General features: G+C 35.3%; 1 long non-coding RNA gene across 4 annotated transcripts in view; it reads right to left on the bottom strand.

Annotated features, from left to right (window-relative positions):
• The window catches only part of LOC118143002 (uncharacterized), an 81,975-nt gene that overhangs the window by 50,868 nt on the left and 11,142 nt on the right, over nt 1–19,965 (bottom strand). Inside the window, exon 3 of one of the 4 annotated variants that reach the window (XR_004727013.3) lies at nt 1,380–1,421. The exons of the other annotated variants lie outside the window; for them this stretch is intronic. This is a non-coding gene — a long non-coding RNA (uncharacterized LOC118143002). The remainder of the gene's footprint in view (nt 1–1,379; nt 1,422–19,965) is intronic. 4 annotated transcript variants of the gene reach the window in all.

Here is a 19,965-nt window from a genome sequence, read left to right as displayed (position 1 = left end):
ATTTGTTGTTAATACTGGACCATAATTAATCATGTTACACTTACTTAAAAATATTTATTGAGTTTCTACTATGTGCAAGGCACATTTCTGGGTACTGGCAAGAGAGCAGTGAAGGAAGCAGAATAAAATCCCTATTTAGTTCCATTCAGAATTGAAATCTGAGTGGGTTGTAATAACAGTGATGATTATTTTTTTTTGAACCATTAAATAAGGTGGACTCTCCTTGACTTAAGATTTGGAAGTTCAGAATAGGTAAAAACAGGAATGGAGCAAAATTAAAGACAGCTTTCTGGGAATGCCTTGCAGTATAGGAGTTTCGGTTATCTGCCTTGGAGCTGAGGAACAATCTGAGCCATTGAGAAGCATAGTCATGGAACCAAGACTTCATTATGCCTCATAAGGTATAATTTTTGAAAAGAGCAAATAAAATTTAAGAAAGAACTAAGATATATGAAGAAAAAACACATACTGGTATTTTTTAAAATGCCTTTAAAATTTGGCTTGAAACAAATCGGAACATGCAAAGGAAAAAATTGCATTAAAAACAGACTGTTAAGTATGGTGAAAATAACTTGTAGAAAATCTAATGAAAACATTACAAAACAGATTACCAGAAAATTTATAATAGAAGTACATTTTAAAATCCATAGATATGCACAGATTAAACTTCAAATGTGTGCCCCAATTCATAAATTCAGTTTTCATGTAATATAACTATTAGCATGACTCTTGAAAATTTACCTGTAAATATTACTTGTGTCATCACTGTGAGATCAAACTCCTCATAAATGGAAATCCTGCCAATTTAATCAAGCATTTGAAGATACACATGGCCCATGTATGTTTCTGATTCACTTCACACATTTGCAAACCTGATTCTTAACACTTTGCTGTATGAATAAATCTAATTCATACAGAAATTTAAAAATGAGCTTTATGCCTTTCCCTTAGATACGCTGTAAGTGACACAAGGAACAGCAAACTGCTCTTTTCAGAAGGGCTTGTTTTCACCCAGAACTACTGCACTCCAACTTAATCATTCCAATTTGATTTAGCTTTACCTAAACTTGAAATGTATAAGTAGCACCTGGATAATTCCTCCTGTATCGGTAAGACAGCACTCCATGAAACACCCTGTTAAAGCATAAAAACTACTGATAAATGGCAAGCTTTGGTGCGTGCTACCTGTGCTGGCTTACAAGGAACTCCAAACAATACTAAAAGTAGTGAGAGCATGAACAACATTTGTCACTCAGATTGAATTTACTCTTCTGTAATTTGGTCTGGAAAAAAAAATAGTGATGGAAATTCTACAGAGACAGATTAATTCAGGGGTCAAACAATAACAAAATAGGGAAGAGAAGTTAATGAATCTTTACCATGTGAGGCAATGCACAGAAGGTCCTGGAGAATCCATAAGCCTAGTGAGAAAAGCATGAGCAGTCTGTTAATGACACGAGGGCTTTGAAAATAAATTTATCTTGTATACTCAGCTGTTTGGGGAGTACATCATTTATAAGGCATTCTTCTCATTAATATTTTCCATTCCATAGACGCTTTTGACAAACTATATACTTTTTCACCACATTAATTTTAAGTTTAAAATGAACATCTGGTAACTGCATTTATTCCTATGGTTTGCAGCCACTTACATCCTCTGATTTTCTTCTCATGCATTTCTAAATAGCCAAAGGAAGAAACAGAATTTGAGTACTGTAAGTATAAAGTTATCAAAAGCTTATTGCTCACATTAGAGAGATGATAACTCTTTCCTTCAATCATTCAGTTGATCAATTATTCAATCAGCACATATTGTGCTGATCATACCTTTAGTCCAAAGACAACTTGCTTATCTTATTCCAGTCTCAGGTGACTCTTCTGTATGTCCCCAGAGCATTGTTTATTGTTTTGTTGGAAGTTCACTTAAAAGCAAAGGCTGAAATAAGATTTGATGCAGGCCGGGTGCGGTGGCTCAAGCCTGTAATCCCAGCACGTTGGGAGGCCGAGGCAGGTGGATCACAAGGTCAAGAGATCGAGACCATCCTAGTCAACATGGTGAAACCCCGTCTCTACTAAAAATAGAAAAAATTAGCTGGGCATGGTGGTGCGTGCCTGTAGTCCCAGCTACTCAGGAGGCTGAGGCAGGAGAATTGCCTGAACCCAGGAGGCGAAGGTTGCGGTGAGCCGAGATCGCACCATTGCACTCCAGCCTGGGTAACAAAAGTGAAACTCCGTCTCAAAAAAAGAAAAAAAAAAATATTTGATGCAGCGAGTTTATTTATGAAGAAGGAAAGAAAAAAGATAGTGGCACACAGAAGAAAGAAAAGCTCGTGTAAGTGTGCATTACTGATATTGCCACAGAAGGCAACGGGAGCTTCATTCTTTTGAGTCTCTGAGAAGCCTGCAGAATTGTCCTAGAATCTGGACATTTTGTTGCTTAGGCTAGTCTTGAACTCCACTGGAAGAATGGAGAACGAAGCTGTATAAGCTTCTGCTTCTTGGGAGGCTTCAGGAAACTTACAATAATGGTAGAAGCCAAAGGGGAAGCAAGCATATCTCCATATGGTTGGCAGGGGAGAGAGAGAGAGAGGGAGAGAAAGGTAGAGAGAAACGGAGAGAGAGAGAGAGAGAGAGAGAGAGGGAGAGAGGAGAGAGAGAGAGAGAGAAGTTGGGAAATGCCACACAATTTCAAACAACCAGATCTTGTGAGAACTCATTCACTATCATGATAACAGGAAGGGGGAAATCTGCCCCCATGATCCAGTCACCTCCCAACAGTTTCTGCCCCTAACATTGGTGATAACAGTCCAACATGAGATTTGGGTGGGGACAGAGAGCCAAACCATATCACTCTGTCATCCAGGCTGGAGTGCAATGGTGTGACCACAGCTCACAGCAGTCTAGACTTCCTGACCCCAGCAATCCTCCTGCTTCAGCCTCCCATGTAGCTGGGACCATTGGCATGCACCACTATACCCAGCTAATTTTTTGATTTTTTTTGTAGTGATGGTGTCTCATTTTGTTGTGTAGGCTAGTCTTGAACTCCTGGCCTCAAAAAGTCCTCCTGCCACTGCCTTCCAGATGGACCACACCAATGTTTATTAATGTGATGGCCAACTTCCTGTTCCTTTTATTCTTTTCTGGTTCAATGTTTTGACTGAACATTTCTGAGACAAAGATATCTTGTGTTTTAATAAAGGTTTGTGTAATGCATTTCTATAGCTTCAGACTACCTTTTTGGAGCCCATCTATTTTGAATATGTGAAGATCTCTATTGCACTTAGCAGAGAGTGTATTAAAAACTCTGCTACTTTATACATCTCACATCAAGTACATAGCTGGCTCTAAGCAAACTCTATGCAATTTTTGAAAAACTTGTTTTATCTCCAAACTTTTGAATCATGTTGAAAAAATTAGCAGCATTATCAAAATGTTAATTAATGTGTTACCATTTGAAAAACTGCCGGCATTGTAAAGTCTTCGGATATCTTCCTTTTTAAAGTTTATCTATCTCTTGCAAGAAACTGAATGTATTTGTTAATACACCTAAAGCTAAGGGTCTATTCTCTGCCTGTTAGTCATTTGCAAGTTTTTGGAGGGTTTGTTTGTTATTCACTTTGTTTTTTAAAGTAAATTAAGCTTGCTTTTTATTTTGTCAGAAGCTGATATCACAGCTTGAATGTTTTACTCCAGTCAAATTGTTCTTTTAAAGTAAGGTTTTTCCTTAACCCACAGACTGGTTGACTCTGACCTGCAGCCCTGTGTTTCTTCTTTATTCCCTTCTCTGGATGTTCCAGGGTCACCCTAGCTATGTCATGGATTAGGCAAAAATAACTTAATAGATAAAGCAACTTGTACTTGCATTTATATAATAACTTAGTCCAATGGCTCCAAAAGGAGCTATTTATGGGAAAACTATGGCATCTTTCCTGTCTCAATACCTATCTCATCTTCATGAGGAAGGCAACCTGTGTATTGATACAGAATGTAGGTCTGACAGGCAAATCTTGTGACTTTGCAGCAGATTTTTCCATTTTTTTGAGATCCAGTTTTCATGAAGATACGAAAATAATAAAAAGTACTGAAATGATAGGATGTTTGCACTGATTTTAAAAATCACATCTGAGTTCTAGGCTTAGTTAGATTTCAAAAATGTGATCTATAAATATTACTATTATCATCATCTCAAACATTGACCTGGAGCATGGTTCTTTCTAACTTTGAGGAGAGTAACATACAATAGGTCCTTGAGGTCAAATACAAATTTTAACTTGATGGATTTCTGGGGTGGCTCTCTAAAGCAAGAGATTTATCTCATCTTAGTTTCAGTTTTCTCAACTTTAAAATGGTAAAATTAACATCTCACATGGCTATTTCAAATAATAAAGAAGATAATATGATCAAATAATACAGTACTTGAGTACCCTAGGAAAAGTTTTATTTTGATTGTTATATAGCAGTTGCTACTATCTTCCAGTAATACACAATTAGGAAGATTCAGAACATTCAGAGTGTCATTTAAAATTATAAAAGAATTCAGATGCATACACTCACAAGATTAAATTTAAAAATACAAGTTACAATTTGGATAATAATAACTCACTTGTGTTGTTTTCCTTCATGAAAAAAGAGAAACACAATTATTAATAATACTAGTTGAAAAGAACAAAACAAAATCCTGTCCATTAATTGCCTTAACATGGGCAAACTTTTAAGCTTCATTTCTTCTCTTTCCCTGTGGGAAAAAAGAAATAATAGAAATAAAATAAGTTTGTGTGTGGGTAATATATTTTAAGTAAGAGGCCCTTAGAAGAGGCTGCAGTATTTGTTTCCTTATTGGAATGACTGAATTGTAAATCCAATAAATCCAATGGTAATGAGATAAATTGTTCATTTGCTTGCTTAATGCACTAAAAGCCATCTATAAAACAGAGGAGTCTCCTATTACTGTGACTTATTGTAAGGGTCATTACCTCTGAGGTATACTGTCATGGTGAGGGAGGTAAGATTCTGCAACGGAAAAATACTTTTGCTGGGTTCTTCAGTCCCTTCTTTTCTTTGAAAAAAAAAAATAATAATTCATCTGAGTTAGCACATATTGCACATTATATTTGTTTTTAAATTTTTCAATATTGTGTCAGTCATCCTAGTTCATTTATAAACATTTTCTTAAAAGTTTGGAATGGTATTTTAGCAACAAGTTAACTTTAATTAGTTGTAAAAATAAAAGGTTGAAAGGCATTTTACAATGCTTTTAGTTATTTTATAAAAGACCTATGTTAAAACATTTTCATCTGGAATCATATTTAACTCTCACCTTAGGTCTAAGATTTAGGTTTCTTTATGATACTTATTGTAGATAGAAATATAATGAGAGTTAAGGAATTTAAGCCACTTGCCTGAGGTCTCTATCTGAGAAGGGGTAATATCAGCATACAAATAGAGGCTTGGTTACCTCCAGAGTTTTTAAAATCTTACACTGTGTGGTCACTATTTTAGGAAATGTTATTTCAAAGATTTGCTTATTTAAAAATAAATATAAGGAAGTTTATATTTTTTATTACAAAATGTAAACATTGTCCAGAACTTATTAGCAACTGAAATTCTCTTGTGCAAGAATATAAAAAAATAGGTCCTCAGGTGTATCTTTGTAAATTGGGTTTCATTCAAAATCATGTTATCACTGAATGTGTAAACTTTTGGGAAGATGAGAGACAATGAAGATACTTCCACTCAAGCACCATAGCAAATGGCGATCCAGAAATTATAAAAGACCTACAAAAACAAACAAAAACAAAAAAACCCAAAACATAGAACAGAAATTTCTATTTTTTAAAAAATTGGAGTTTTATTGAGTATCAGAAGAGTAAAACATTGAAACTGAAAAACCGTTATTTAATTATCAATCTATCTTCAGACAAAAGCTTTTCCAAGTCCAAATGGCTCCTAAATTCACCTCTCCTTTACTAGGAACACAGAGTCAATTATAGAAAAGAATAGAGAGATCAGACCATCCTGTTGATGAATGCCAAAGGTTCTCTGAGACTGAACCATTTCTACAAAGGGGATTGGCTTCTTCAGATAATTTTCTCAAATGGAGTGTTGTTGTTGTCTTAATTTTCACATGTACTCCATTATGAGGTTTCTTTATTTATGTGAGTCGTCGATATGTTTTTCACTGGCTCCTAGTTAGCTCCTAAGTGCAAGCTGGTTTCACTGAAATATTGATTTTAATCCATAAAGTCCTCTATGGTCTGGGTACTGTCTGCATTTACTAATGTTACTACTTCATAGAAGCTAAAGTGAACTGAGAGCTGTTCACCTTTTCTATCTAATCGATGTATGTATGTATGTATGTATGTATCTATCTATCTTTTATATATGTCTATACATCTGCATACCATAGGGGCAAAGGCAGATCCAGGTTTCTTGGGATCTGAAGCATATGTAATTTGTGAGGTCCTCTTTAAAAAAAAATCAATTACAATAAAAATTATTTATGAAATTGAAAAGGAAAGGAAATCATGTAAAACTAAAAATTTTTACAAAGCAATCATGAATACCACAAAATCTAGAGAAATAAAAATATTTTTGAGTGCATAAAGTGTCTTAGACACTTGTATTATTCATTTTATGTACATTCCCCCCAATATTTGGCTGCATACTCTGACTACCTTTTCATATGACAGCATTTTGTACCATTTTTTTCAGAAATAAAAGTAAGATAATTTGACCTTTCTCAGATAACTCAATCTTTTGTTGATTGAAATGTTTTATTATTCATAATTTTTAGAACAGTATCTCTCAGTCTCTTACCTTACTGCTGGTGGTATCAAATGCATTTTTAAGATTATTATCAAATTTGGACAAATATCTCTCAAGATTCTTTCTTAGCTGTAATACCAGAACACTTCAAGGGTTCTTATTCACTAGTTAGTATTAAATGTTATTCAAAATGAACTCTAACCTACAGCCACTTAACTGCTGCTGTCTAATGCTATACATTCACACAGCTATACCATATCTGACCTTGCAGCATCAGTCATAATCCCAGTGGGTCAGCACTGGGTGGCAAAAGTATTCAGAAGACGTTCCTGCATCTGGAAGGATGGCTAGCAATCCCTGACCTATATACAGAATGTACTGTGAACCACGAAACCCAAAATTAACAAGTTCACAACTCACCTTCACCTTACTACGCCTTTGCCACACCAAAACCACTAGACAAGAGGAGAAGTACAACCAAGGGGATGTTGGAGCATAAAGGAATAGTAAATAAATACAACTGCAGTTAAATGTCACACTTTTGCAAATTTTACAAAAATATGTAGCCATGTGAACACATTGTGAAAGGCCATGCCAGGGCCTTGGAATTACCTTTGCAAATAAGGGTTCACCTCTACCTAGATGACCAATGATCAGAAAACTGTTTACAAATAACCCTTCCCCTATTAATGCAACCTACCTTACATTTAAACGTAGATTCGGGTGACTTCAGTCTTTGATAAACCCTAAAATTTTATTCAGAGTTTGAGAAAGATAGCTCTGCTTCTATTTAAAACTTTTGCTATCTAAGAGAAAAAAAAAGGAGCCCACACAGTTGGGGCTGTGACAATTTCAACTGGGTGTACTTTGAGATAGTATTTTCCAAACCTTTGGTCTTGTGTGGATACTTGCATGAACACAGTCGAATGATTTGAATACGGTTCAGGCTGGAATAATGTAGAGGGATGAGTGATAGAGTTTATAATGGATCAGTCAAGATGCGCTGATGTCTAACTTCTCAAATAGACAAGTAACGGCCTATATTCATCTCTGGGTGTGGTCCTGAATACCAGCAGAATCCAGATATATTTGGTACAGAATAAGTTATAAGTACAAAGTTGTCTTATGTATTTATTTTGTTTTAATATTTAGTGACTGGGAGCTGGAAATTTTGCATATCTAATATTATTTTTCCATCACTTTCTAATTACTGGCAAAGAAAAAATTTGTAAAGAAAAAAAAGAAAAACAAAATAGATACATCAATCTCCTTTCCCTAAAATGACAATTGCAGATTACATCCTATCTATTTCTACCTGAAGTCAGCTTTCTTGAGAACATAATAGACAAGGGTTTTCAGAGAATGTCAGATGACAGCTGCAAGAGTCAAGAGAAATGTGAAAACTCATGGCCCAAGATTTAGAGCACTTCAGAGAGATGTGACAGTCAGTAGGACACCAGGCTGTGCTGGGCGGTTAAGGGTTCCAGTAGCAAAGGAGCCAAGGAAGGTCAGAAAGATTCCGTGAAAACTGAGATAACCAATCTGTGTTCTTGCCGGAGGGTGTGTCTTGTTCAAGGACTAGGGGCTCTCTGAGTCCTGGTCTGACAGGCTCAGTGGTCTTAAGAGAAAAGCATTTTTGATGGAATAAGGCAAAGAGAATCGAAACAAAAAAGCATTGGTAAGCATGAAAACTTGCTTAATGCAACAAAGAAAACATGAATCCCACAGAGATTAATGCTGGCAGCACCAATCACAAAATACAACTTAGTAAAAAGAATCTTAATGTTATTCCGATTAGGCTGAGAAAAGTGTCTCCTGGTATGTATTGTCATGCACATACAAATATATAAAGCCAAATAGAATAGACAAATGATAAGGCATGGTGGCAATAATTACTTCAGAAAGCCTGCTACATTTGCAATCGAACTTAAGTGTGCAAAGGGGGAAAATGCTAAGTAGATAAATATTTAAGTAATAGGCTGTTCAATAGAAATTTCCCATTTAGAGCACTGAGACATTTTCTCTTCCCTCTCTTTGGGAGAGAGAAGGGAGGTGCTCCAATGCAAATCAAATGAGGAAGAAGCTAGAAAACCCCTTGCAGGACAGTCAAATGCTCACCAGAAAGGAAAATTGACATCTTACTTCAGTGAGATCCTTTTCATGCTTCAGAAATAGCTGCTACTTAGGTGTTTCCCACACAGTCTGCAGTGGAGTTGAATCACAGCAGCACCAATTAAAAAAGATCTTGCCATTTTTCTCATTTCTGATCTTCCCATCTTTCTGTTCATCCTTGAAGGATGAATGATTGCTTCTGCCTTATCCAATGCTGATGGACATTTGAGATTCAGGTCTTAGCTTGTGGAAAAGGTGAAGTTCTAAATTAGAAGTGAAATAAAAATTTTATTCAATTCTGATTGAACTTCTTAATATCTGAAAATCTTGCTTTTCCAATATCTGAAGGCCAGGAGACTTAGCGAAGATACCATCCAGTGGGTAGGAAATAAGGTATAATAGAAAAGCAGTTGGAGGAGGAAAACAAAGATGTGCCTATTTTATTCTTTTCTGATAAATCGGATTATATAAATAATCCAAATCGATGATATCCTAATTCTCCTGAATTGACCATCCACAGATTTCTACAACCTTTCCTGGTTGGATGGTGAAGGCATCTGCAAAAGAAGAGAGGGCAAAGCACTCTGTCTAAGAAATGAAAATGAGTTTTGGTGGGTGGGAGGAAGCAACAGAGAGGAATGAAAACAATGGAGCAGAAATTAATAGTAACAAGAATAGAGAACACTTTGATGTCATTCTTTAGATGGGAGTGTCCTGCCTTTGTGTCTTGGGGAATGTCATGGAAAGAAGCCTGGACTAGTTTACTGAAATATGAGAGAACAAATGGCCCCCCTTGGCCCCACTGCCCCAGCCAAAAGCCAAAACCAACTACCAGATACATGGATGATTTGACCTTAGATCATTCAGTTAGAGTTGAGCCAATAAATGATTGCAGCCATATGAGTGATCTCAGGGAGATCAACAGAATAATTTTTCGGCTGAGCCCAGTACAAATTGCTGGTTTGTGGAATTGTAACAAAAAAACCTCAGTGATTTAGTATCAGTGTAGATGCAATCACCCATTTCAGTTACTGTGCCTACTCAAGGATTTCACCTAGTTGAATCCTTCAGTTGAGTCTTCTAACAGAGGCATGCAATGGGCAAACACACGGGAACCTACCATAACTAAGGATGAAGCTCAGTAGGACACAAATGGTGCATATGTAGAGACTCTGCTGAGCTGAGCCAAAGATACAAGAATATTTCAAAAATCACCTATCATTTAAAGAGGAGATTAGTTTGTAGGTTTGATGACAGAAATTCCTGAAAGTTTCACAAATAACAATTCTTAAGAGAACATTGTTGAAAAAAGAATAAATTCTTTCCAGATATAACAGTAAAACTTTCTCTGAAGTCATCTTCTTGTGCACATATAATAATTCAGAGGGATAGTGGAAACTAAAATTTAGAGGCCGATCCAGGTAACACAGTTGTCTGCATTTTGGCCTCTCTCTCGAGGAAATTGCCATTCTGATCACAAACAATCTTTTCTTTAAGTTAAACATTTCATTCTCCTGGGTGTTTGTTGCTAATGGAGACAAAAATACCACTGTCATCTGGATTTAATACATTTTCACACACATATCCATCAAGTACACTATTTTCTCAGCAGAAGTAGAATTTCAACAGTTTTTTGTGACTTTTGACACATCATCACTTGCAAGACTTTCCTTTAGGAGCCTGTGCAGAGAGACCTGGTGCAATATTTGGCTTTGTCTTGTTCACAAATGGATAAACAGATGTCACTGATAGCTTTCTACTAACAAAAACCAAATGACATCATGCAAAGAAACTGTCACAACAGTCTGTCTTGTGTTCTCTCTATGCTGACCATGTTATATTTGACTTGACCACACACCAGAATGCTCTCACTACCTCCTCACTTTTTGCTAATAAATAAGTATGTTGAAATATTGGAACAATCGTGTTCTTCACAATACAAAGCACCATTTAGAGAGGATTAGTAAGCCCATGAGTTGCTGTACTATTCCCACATCCCCATTCTGGGATTTGTTTTTCTGAGTTTTAATATATGAACTCACTTTATAGGAACAATGAGCACAATAATTGTTGGTGAATTAAAGCACAACAATTTGGAGGTATTGTAGACTTTATTATTGAAAGTCAATGTGACATATACAAAAAGAAAATGGCCTTTGGAGCCAGACACGTTTGAGTTGAGCTTTATGTGTGGGTTTTCATTCTACATTGAGTTCAGCAATTTGACCAGAGCAAGGGACTTAGGTGCTTTGAGCCGCTCTTTTCTGGCCTAAATTATAAGCCTGAGAGACCTAACTTGAAAGTTTTATTATGCAGATTAAGGTCTACAACAAAGAAGGAAGCACCTCTGGTATTGAGCAGATGACCAGGAAATGTTAATTACCTTTACTACCTTGAAAGCAAACAGTTGCCTATGAAAGTCATTATTTTCATTCTTTCTACAAGCTAAAATTATGTAACTCCAAAAAAAAATTCAACCATTTTCATTGTCAGTTTTAACATGGTGTATCTCCATTTGGTCTTTCTGTAACAACCTGTGTGCTCTGCCAATATGTAATCCTCTGTTAACTATCTTGAATGCTTTGTAGTGACTAGAAAGTGTTTGGGCCAGAGCTGGGCCTGTTGCGTGGCACCAATTTCTACCCTGTGCAGTAAGCTGGGAAATAAGCCAGCACATATGCTGATCAGCTACTGTGTGGCAAGGCCTAAACTAGGAGTGTTCACATTTCCAATCTCATGAATCTTTGTAACAACAGCAGAGTCAAGGTTAACCCCCATTTATAGTTGAAGACAATAAGGTTCTGAGAGGTTAAGCAACTTGCTCACTATCACACAGATCCTATTTCAAAACCCAGATAATTTTCTAAATTAGTCTTTTGTTAACAGAAGCAGGGTATGTTTAATAAAGCTTCCAATAAGCAAATTATTCCTGGAGATTATCACTTGCTATCTCCTAGTATCATGGTGCATTAGATTTGGAATAATTTTAGAAATTGTCCACATTATTATTTTCAAGTTGTAATAAATTAGACAGTAGATAGGTACTAGCTCAGGATTAGATTAGGGTTAGAGCTGATCTTACAACTCCCAGAAAATACAGGGAAAAAAAAGCATAAGCACTTTCCTTAATTTTGTTGTCTCTTTTACAAAGAAGGATCTCGGCAATAATTTGGGCTTTTTTGAATTATAGAATCATAGAATGATAACTATGATGTTATAGATATTTGGTGATCATTTTTAAGTGCTCTCATCTTACAGATGTGAAAACAGAAGAATTTCTAGTTAGGAAAAGTCACTTGTTTACATCATCAGATAGGAAGTATCATGCATAGCGATAATACCTTTTAATTTCTAGTCTAATGCTACTTTTACTACACTCTGCTCTTTCACTAAGCCCTGTCTTTTGGCTTGAAATGCAAAGACTTCATGGTAGCCAAAGTCTATCAAAGCATTTCTTGAACTCATGAGATCTAACAATCTTTGAAGGAAAATAGAAAAGGTGACCAGAAGCCAGAAAAGTATCATTTAGGTCTCTATCACTTTCACTCTTTTAGTTCAATTATTCTAGGTCAATGTAATAGTTTAAATGTATAATGACTCAAAAACCATGGAAATAAATGCCTTTTTACATAATAGTCCAAGATATTTCTTTGTTCCCATTAATAATCTAAGGTGGATAGCAAGTGGAAGAAATGGGAGTCCAGGATTCACATCAGGGATTCAGGCTCACAACAGCTCTGCCATCTTTAACACAGACATTCCAAGGTCCCTATAGAGCTTGCATCCTCCCACTTCAGCCAGAGACAGGCACATAGAAGTTCATTGTGGGCAAAGCTTGGAATGCAACTCACCACTTTCTACGCATTTCATTTTCTAGAATGAATGCAATTCACTGCTTTCTTTCTCATTTCATTCTCTACAAATAGTTGTCTAGAACTCAGTTGCAGTCACATCTGCGAGGGAATCTGGGAAATATAGTCTAAGTGTGTTCCCAGGAAGTGAGGAAACAGATTTTGATGAACACTTACTATATTTCTGTAGGGCTCTTTCCAATCCAAGATATTTTTTGAACGGGAATATGTCTTGGTTTCTTTGGTTTTGATTTTTCCGATTATGTTTGTTTCTCTGAATTTTTGTGGGTCTCTTTGTATGTATGTGATTTGTTCTGTCTGCTCATGGATACCTTTTCCAATATATATTTGAATCATTTTCACGCTAATATAATTCTCTCAGCACAGGCGTATGGCTTTCTCTGTGTCTAGCTTAATATACAAATGCAGCTCATTTTGATATATACATGTTTTCTTCAATTTGGAAAAATAGGTTTTTGTTAAATGCAGGAAACTATAGGAATTAATTGATTGTTAAACAATAACTGAATTTCTGATAGTAGCTAACCAGCATTCATAGACTTCTCTCCTACATTTGTTGCATTTTAAGTATTATAAAAAATGTGTTTTGCTAGTAAGAACTTATCAGTTCGGCTCATTTGTATAGTAAAAATAAATATGCATTTAATTTGCACATTTTAAAATGTTTTTTAAAAACGCATTTCCCATGCACACTGAGGGAGGCTCTAAGTTGCCCAAATAAGAAACTTTAACGCAAAGACAACCAGAAAAGCCCATGGATATACAAATAGGACTAATTGGTATTTGGTTTATAGCTACATGCTGACAACGATTAAGTTAATTATAAGGCACATAGTGCTAAATTACTATCTTTTCATACATTTTCTGAAACAGCAAGAACCCCAGAGAGGTTCTTGTTCAGTCTAGTTAAACAAGAGTTGAAATCATTTAACTGGTTAATACATTCCAGTATAATTAATGCAATATCCAAAAAACCATTACATTTTATAAAACGGTAATAAAGATATATTCAGTTGGATAAATGCTAGCATAGTTTTCAAATGTTTTTGCAATGTTTTAGTCTTGAAAATTGAGGTGTCAATAATGAGTTCCAATGAGCACTTTGAGAAAAGATAAGAGAAATTCTGTTCTGGAAACAATAGGGCCAGTATCCACTGACTAGGAGAGAAACAGGAATTGATGCCAAAGACCTTTGGTTCTTTCAAAGAGAGCTGGATCAAAAAAATAGGTAGCTGTAGATGAAGATTGTTTGTAAATTAAAACATTGTGTTACAATGTAGATAAGGTTGTCCTTTGAGCTCTGGAGAGTAAGACTGAAAATCAGCAAAACACTTGTTAACTTTCAATCTTTAAGAAGTTCATTCTCAAGTCATTAATCCATTCCATTCTGCTCTATCATTTGGATTTATTGAAACCAGATGTGAATTCAGATCTATTTAAACTAGTGAAATTTACCAGAAGCAGAAGAGGAAGAATTGTTTCTCTAATGCTTTTTGGGGTGAAATGTTTTTCAGTAATTGAGTCACTGGTTTTACCATGTAGTAAGTTCCTTCGAATGGACATCCAGAGCTAGGTCCTCTGTATTATATAAATGTCTGAGCATCAAGACTAGTTATGCACATGCTTGGTATGAATAAAAAGCATTGCTGACTGACTTACAGAATGTAACTGAAAGGGTCTGTAAAACAGAGTCTTGCAGAAAGCTTTAAAGAATTTACAACCTTCACAGCCTTCCCTTAACTTCTAGCATATCTTTTAGACCCAAAGTGATCATTTATAGTATTTGATGGCCAAGAAATTCAGAATTTTAGAGAAAGATGTGCAAAAGGATTAAGAAAAACATAATGGAGAGTCCCCAGTTTCCATAACCTTCAACCCTTGCCTTCTTGAATTTTTTCATTGCTTCTCTGGTCTTTTTATTCTCTTCTATTTTCCCCTTCTTGAACCTTGACCAACCAACAAACCACAATGCTTGCAAATAACAGCTCTCAAAATAAGTATCTGGCAGTTATGGAGATGGAACTATACCAATGATACTGAATGAGAGGCAGGAAAAACCAGAATAATCTCCAGCTGTTGTAACCACAATTTTCAGAGCAGCTGGAGACAAGAAAAACTGCTAACTGAGCCAAACCAGAAGGACTTGTACTGCTCTCTTTTCCCCACCCTGTAAAGCTCAATTTTGCTTCAACTTGGAGAGTTACCTGGTCTCCAGGTGTTCTCTCGTGCACATTAACTAAATAAAGCCTTTAACCTCTCTTTGAAGCAGTTAATTTATTTTCCTTAAGCAGATGATCAGGCTAGAAAGAGACTGGGGGAAAATTCCAGAGACTGAAAAAATTATGTAATTTTTTTTTCATTGTTTTCCTTTTCTTTGACCCTTGCCCTTCTTTATTTAATCCTTGGGGCCCTGCAGTCTTGTATGGTTAACACTGTTTATAAGCCAGCTTTAAATTTGTATGTACTTGTAATTATTGAATGATGAGTGTTGAAACTATCAAAGTGTAATTTACTTATATAAGAATGGTAAAATACCAATGAGGTCTTAAGAATTTATTTATTGTTTCTTTAATGTATTTGAGCATTAATTACTTTATTAGGAAAATTTTAAGATTGCAAATACACCACCACAAAAAAATCTAGATTAATACAAACACATAAGACCTAATGCATATCATTTTTATATTGTGAATAAAACAAACAAAAAGTAAACCATTTCACTCATTAATAAACCTGTGTAACATACATGTGGGAAATGTAGAACTAAATTGGTGGCAACAAAAATTTAGCACTTCTTTTGCTGCCTGGAGAAAGAAAAGAAGCAAGAGTTAAGGAAAAAGGCTTACAAAAATATATTTTGCACAAATAAAGTTCTAGCCCTAAAACAGAATGATTATTGGAAATGTGCTCCATAATTTTATACTCTTTGATATAAACCAGTGTGGGAATACTTAGAGATAGTCATGAGAGGTTACCAGATGAGAGATATTTAATAATCCTTAACTTTCCTTTGAAAAGATATGGACAAGTCAAAAGCCATGACTCACAGCGACTCACTAGTGAAAACTCTGTGTCACACAGAGATAATGATTTATAATAATTAGTATCTGATGTAGTTAAAGTTTGTCCACATAGATATCTTGCTGTTCAGAGCAAAGCAAAAATGATAGATGCTATTATTCTCTTTAAGGAATAGGACAAATGAAAGAAAGGGATATTAAATGGCTTGCACAAGTCACCCACATAGTCCATAGGGGAATTAGTTCTAGAAGCCAGATTTTCCGACATTATTGCAGACGTAAGATTCCACTCTTATAACTGAAAAGAAATATAATATGAAAGTAGAAGATCTTAACAACCAAAAAGTTATTTTTAAAAATTATATAATTTCTTCACAACCAAAGTTTTGATATTTAAATCCATTACAAGTATCAGAATATAAAAATATATGGTCTGCCAAGAAAACAGCCAAGTTGGATATACACTGCATCAAATGTACTACATTTGGCAAGTTTTCCAGAGAAAATATTTCCTAAATGTAACATAAGCTTTGCATGCTATCTGCTGGTATTATTGAGGATACAGACTGACAAAATTTTCTACTATTAATATAGATGGAAATCACATAAGTGTGGCTTATTTCCTTTTCCTATTCAACCACTTGTATTGTGTTGTAGTGCACCACAGAGACATACTAACAGAAGAATTCTCATTTGGCAGTGTGCTCAGATGACATGCTAGTCAACAGCATATCTGAGTTAGAACACCTGGCAAACCCGAATAGATTCTAAAGTATACCTCCAAGGCATACTTACCTCTCAGAACAAATAACGATGAGCTTCAATTCCCTGGAATGCATTCTTTGGGTGACTGGATCATTTCTATTGCAACTTACTTAAGCAAATTAAATTAAACCTCAAAATTGTAATGGTAGTAGAGGTGGAAAAGATAGATTTCAGAAAGGATTACAATTAATATTTAAAATTTGCTTATGCAAAAGTTTTACTTGATTTCTTAGTAACATATTAGCATAACTTTAAGCATCTTACAGAAAGATTTCATTGGAAAAGGTGCAGTAAATTAAATAATAAGGTCCTCAAATTGCCTATATTTACAATACAGGAAGATCTTTCAGTTTTTATCTATTTCTCTACATTCCAATTTACAAGCATAATTGGAGCAGAAAATTTAGATAATTAGATGAATAGAATATGATATTTTTATGTATTCAAAAAAATGAACTAAATCACTTAGTTTTATGGGTATGATAAATCCTACCAGTGATTATGAAAAGACTACATTTAGGAAACCTAGAATCTAGTTTAAGCCGGGCTAGATCTTACCAGCACAAATTTCATTTGAGTATTAAATTACTGGATAGAACTTGCATGGTGTGTAGGAAGAAGAGAAAGTAGTCCTTGGAAGTTTCAAATATCTGGGATATCTTGTTGTTTATGTATTTTCTAGATATGCTTGGAGGGGCGTATTGCTAATCTCTCCACACCCATTCCTCTTTTTATCAGTGGGAGAAAATGGGTATAAAGAACTGAGTTCCCTCCCCTTCCATATTAACCAGAAGAGCATACATTAAAAGCTAATATATCTCTTTTATGATTCAGGTAGGCCCATTGGGGTAGGGCAGGAAAAAAAATCAAATGCTTCTCCACACACTAATTGGAGTCCATTGACTCAAAGAGCAGACAGGCTCCTTACTAATTGAAAAAATAAAAGTTTTCCCTTTCTCAGTATGGATTTAGACCATAGCTGAAGGGTAAATTAATGTCAATACTTGATAGATGTGCTTTACTTTAATAGTTTCATTTATTAAAGGACAAAACTGACCAGGATCGCACAGGTGAAAATGTTGATTAGGTAATGCCAATTGTATGTTTTACTTCCTTTATATACCGGGCAAACATTCGTAGTGAAACTTCGGCATTGGGTAGTGATGAACATCACTGTTATTTGGACAAACCCGAGGAAGATACTTGAGGTTACATGACTCAGACATGAAGCAATATATATGGATAATAATCACAATAAATATAATGAAAACATATTGTGATTATTACATGACAGAAACTCCTTAAGAATTTGAATATAATAATCTGCTCAATCTTTACAAGTATCCTATAATATAGGTACTATTTTTATATTAGCTTCACAAATAAAGAAATGTGTTATAGAGAAGTTAAATAAATTGCAAATAGCTGCAGCGTGGAAGAGACAGAATATTTACCCAAGCAGTTTGGATTCTGGTCCGTGCTCTTTATAAATGTACTACATACAAAGGTAATAATGGTGATGACAATTGTGATTAGGAAGAAGAACATGATAGTGATGGTATTTATTAAACATTCACTATGTGCAGGTGCTTGGCTAAGCCATTTGGATATGGTCATTTATTTTGTCCTTATAATAACACTCTTAGATAGGCAGAACTGAAGAAAGTGAAGCAAATATTTAAGAAATCCAGAGACTGACATTTTATCCTGTGGAGAGGACTGGAGTTTTTCTGAGGGACTGGGAGTGAGATTTGAATCAGGAGATTCTTTGAGAAGGACATGCACCTATGTTAGAACAAGAAAGTGAAGATTAGAGGAAGTATCCACAGAAGACTTCCTTTCCTATGGAAGCCTCCGTATGTAGATTCCTTCCTTATTTAGACTTACAGAAAATTCAGAATGGGCTAGAAATTTAAGATTTTCTAGTTTGTACGGGAATTTCCTTCTGAAGTTATCTTAACCCCTTCAGTAAAAAATGTACATGCATATCAGAATCTTGTGTGCTTGCTTGGGAAACAAAGGAAGCAGTTGACCTCTGCTTTATCTCCTGAAAACCAAGCAAAGTGTGACCCATTATGTAGACCATGACCGGAGGTTCTGTTGGTCATGAGCGGGAGCCAAGGTCCACTGCACAGTTGGGAGATAGGGATTCGAGTCATAACTTTAATGAGCAAGCACAAGAAGTAGCACACCAAACCTTTCAATTTTTTCAAAACATTAGGGAACAAAGGAAATTCGGAGGACATGTGGGCTATGCAATTAGGTGAATATGTTACATGGTTTTTTTTCTTTGCTAATTCAACTACATTGTATGAGGTGCCAGTAAATGAGCTTATCCTGTATTTAGGTATCTTTAGGAGTTCTGGTAAAGAAGAGGAAATACATGCTTTAGAAACACTTTCTGAAATTAAGTACCTGAGCATACTTGTTAAAATGTTCCATGTGTATTTTATATAATTAATAAATGCTTTACTATAAATTAAATGTAGATAATCCTGTACACCCCAACTACTCCACAGAGTTGAATTTAGTTTTGCTTAGTTTAGTTTTGCTTTGTGGAAAGTAAAATGAGGATCATATAGGTAATAGGTTATATAAATGACAGTGAACTGGAAATACTTAAGGGATAATTTTACTGCTCTTCATTGGTGGGTATTGATATGCTCACTTTAAACCTAAACATGAGAATTTTTTTCTTTGAACCAAGGTTATTTTGGATGTACAAGTCGATGATATCGACTTTGTTTATCCAAAATAAAATCAATTATTTAGAATGGTGTTAGCTGACCTCATTGATCCCAAGAAGGGCTAGGCTTTCTAACAGACAGACCAGAAACCAAAAAGCTCCAGGAAGGAAGTCAGATCTTCTCTTTCTTCAGCTCTCTGCTATCTGCTTTGCTTTTTCCTCTGAAGCAAGCTTTGTAATAAATAGATGGCAAGGCCCAGTATGAACCAGTTCCTTCCATCAGATTGTCAAATCTAGGCTGAACAATGCCTTTCATATTCAATTTAAAATGAAAATAAGAGATCATTTGATTGGCCCAAATTGTTATAGATATTACCTTCTGGTGCATCAAATATGATGGATGGGAAGGTGGGAGTTAAGGCAGTGTGTAGCATAATATTGGAGAAAATTGATGTAAAGAGACCATCCCTATTCATTGAGAGGCAGCACTCAGAAAAACATGGGATAGGTCATGGGCTGAGCAAGTGTTCTGAATGATAGCAACATAATCTAAAAAATATTTCTAAAAGAAAACTTTCTTTTTTAGATATGCATACATAAAATCATGCACATATGTGTTAATGGTGAGCAGAAATGGGATACATTTCAGTAAAATAGCTGAAAGTTTTCTTTTTCAACCTGACTAGAGATGCTCATTTTGAACCAGGCATTAGACAACTCTTAATGTAGGCTCAGTTTATAGTTG

Source organism: Callithrix jacchus, chromosome 7 (assembly GCF_049354715.1).
Source record: "Callithrix jacchus isolate 240 chromosome 7, calJac240_pri, whole genome shotgun sequence".
Taxonomy (NCBI): Eukaryota; Metazoa; Chordata; class Mammalia; order Primates; family Cebidae; genus Callithrix; species Callithrix jacchus.
This window is presented reverse-complemented; position numbering and strand designations above follow the sequence as displayed.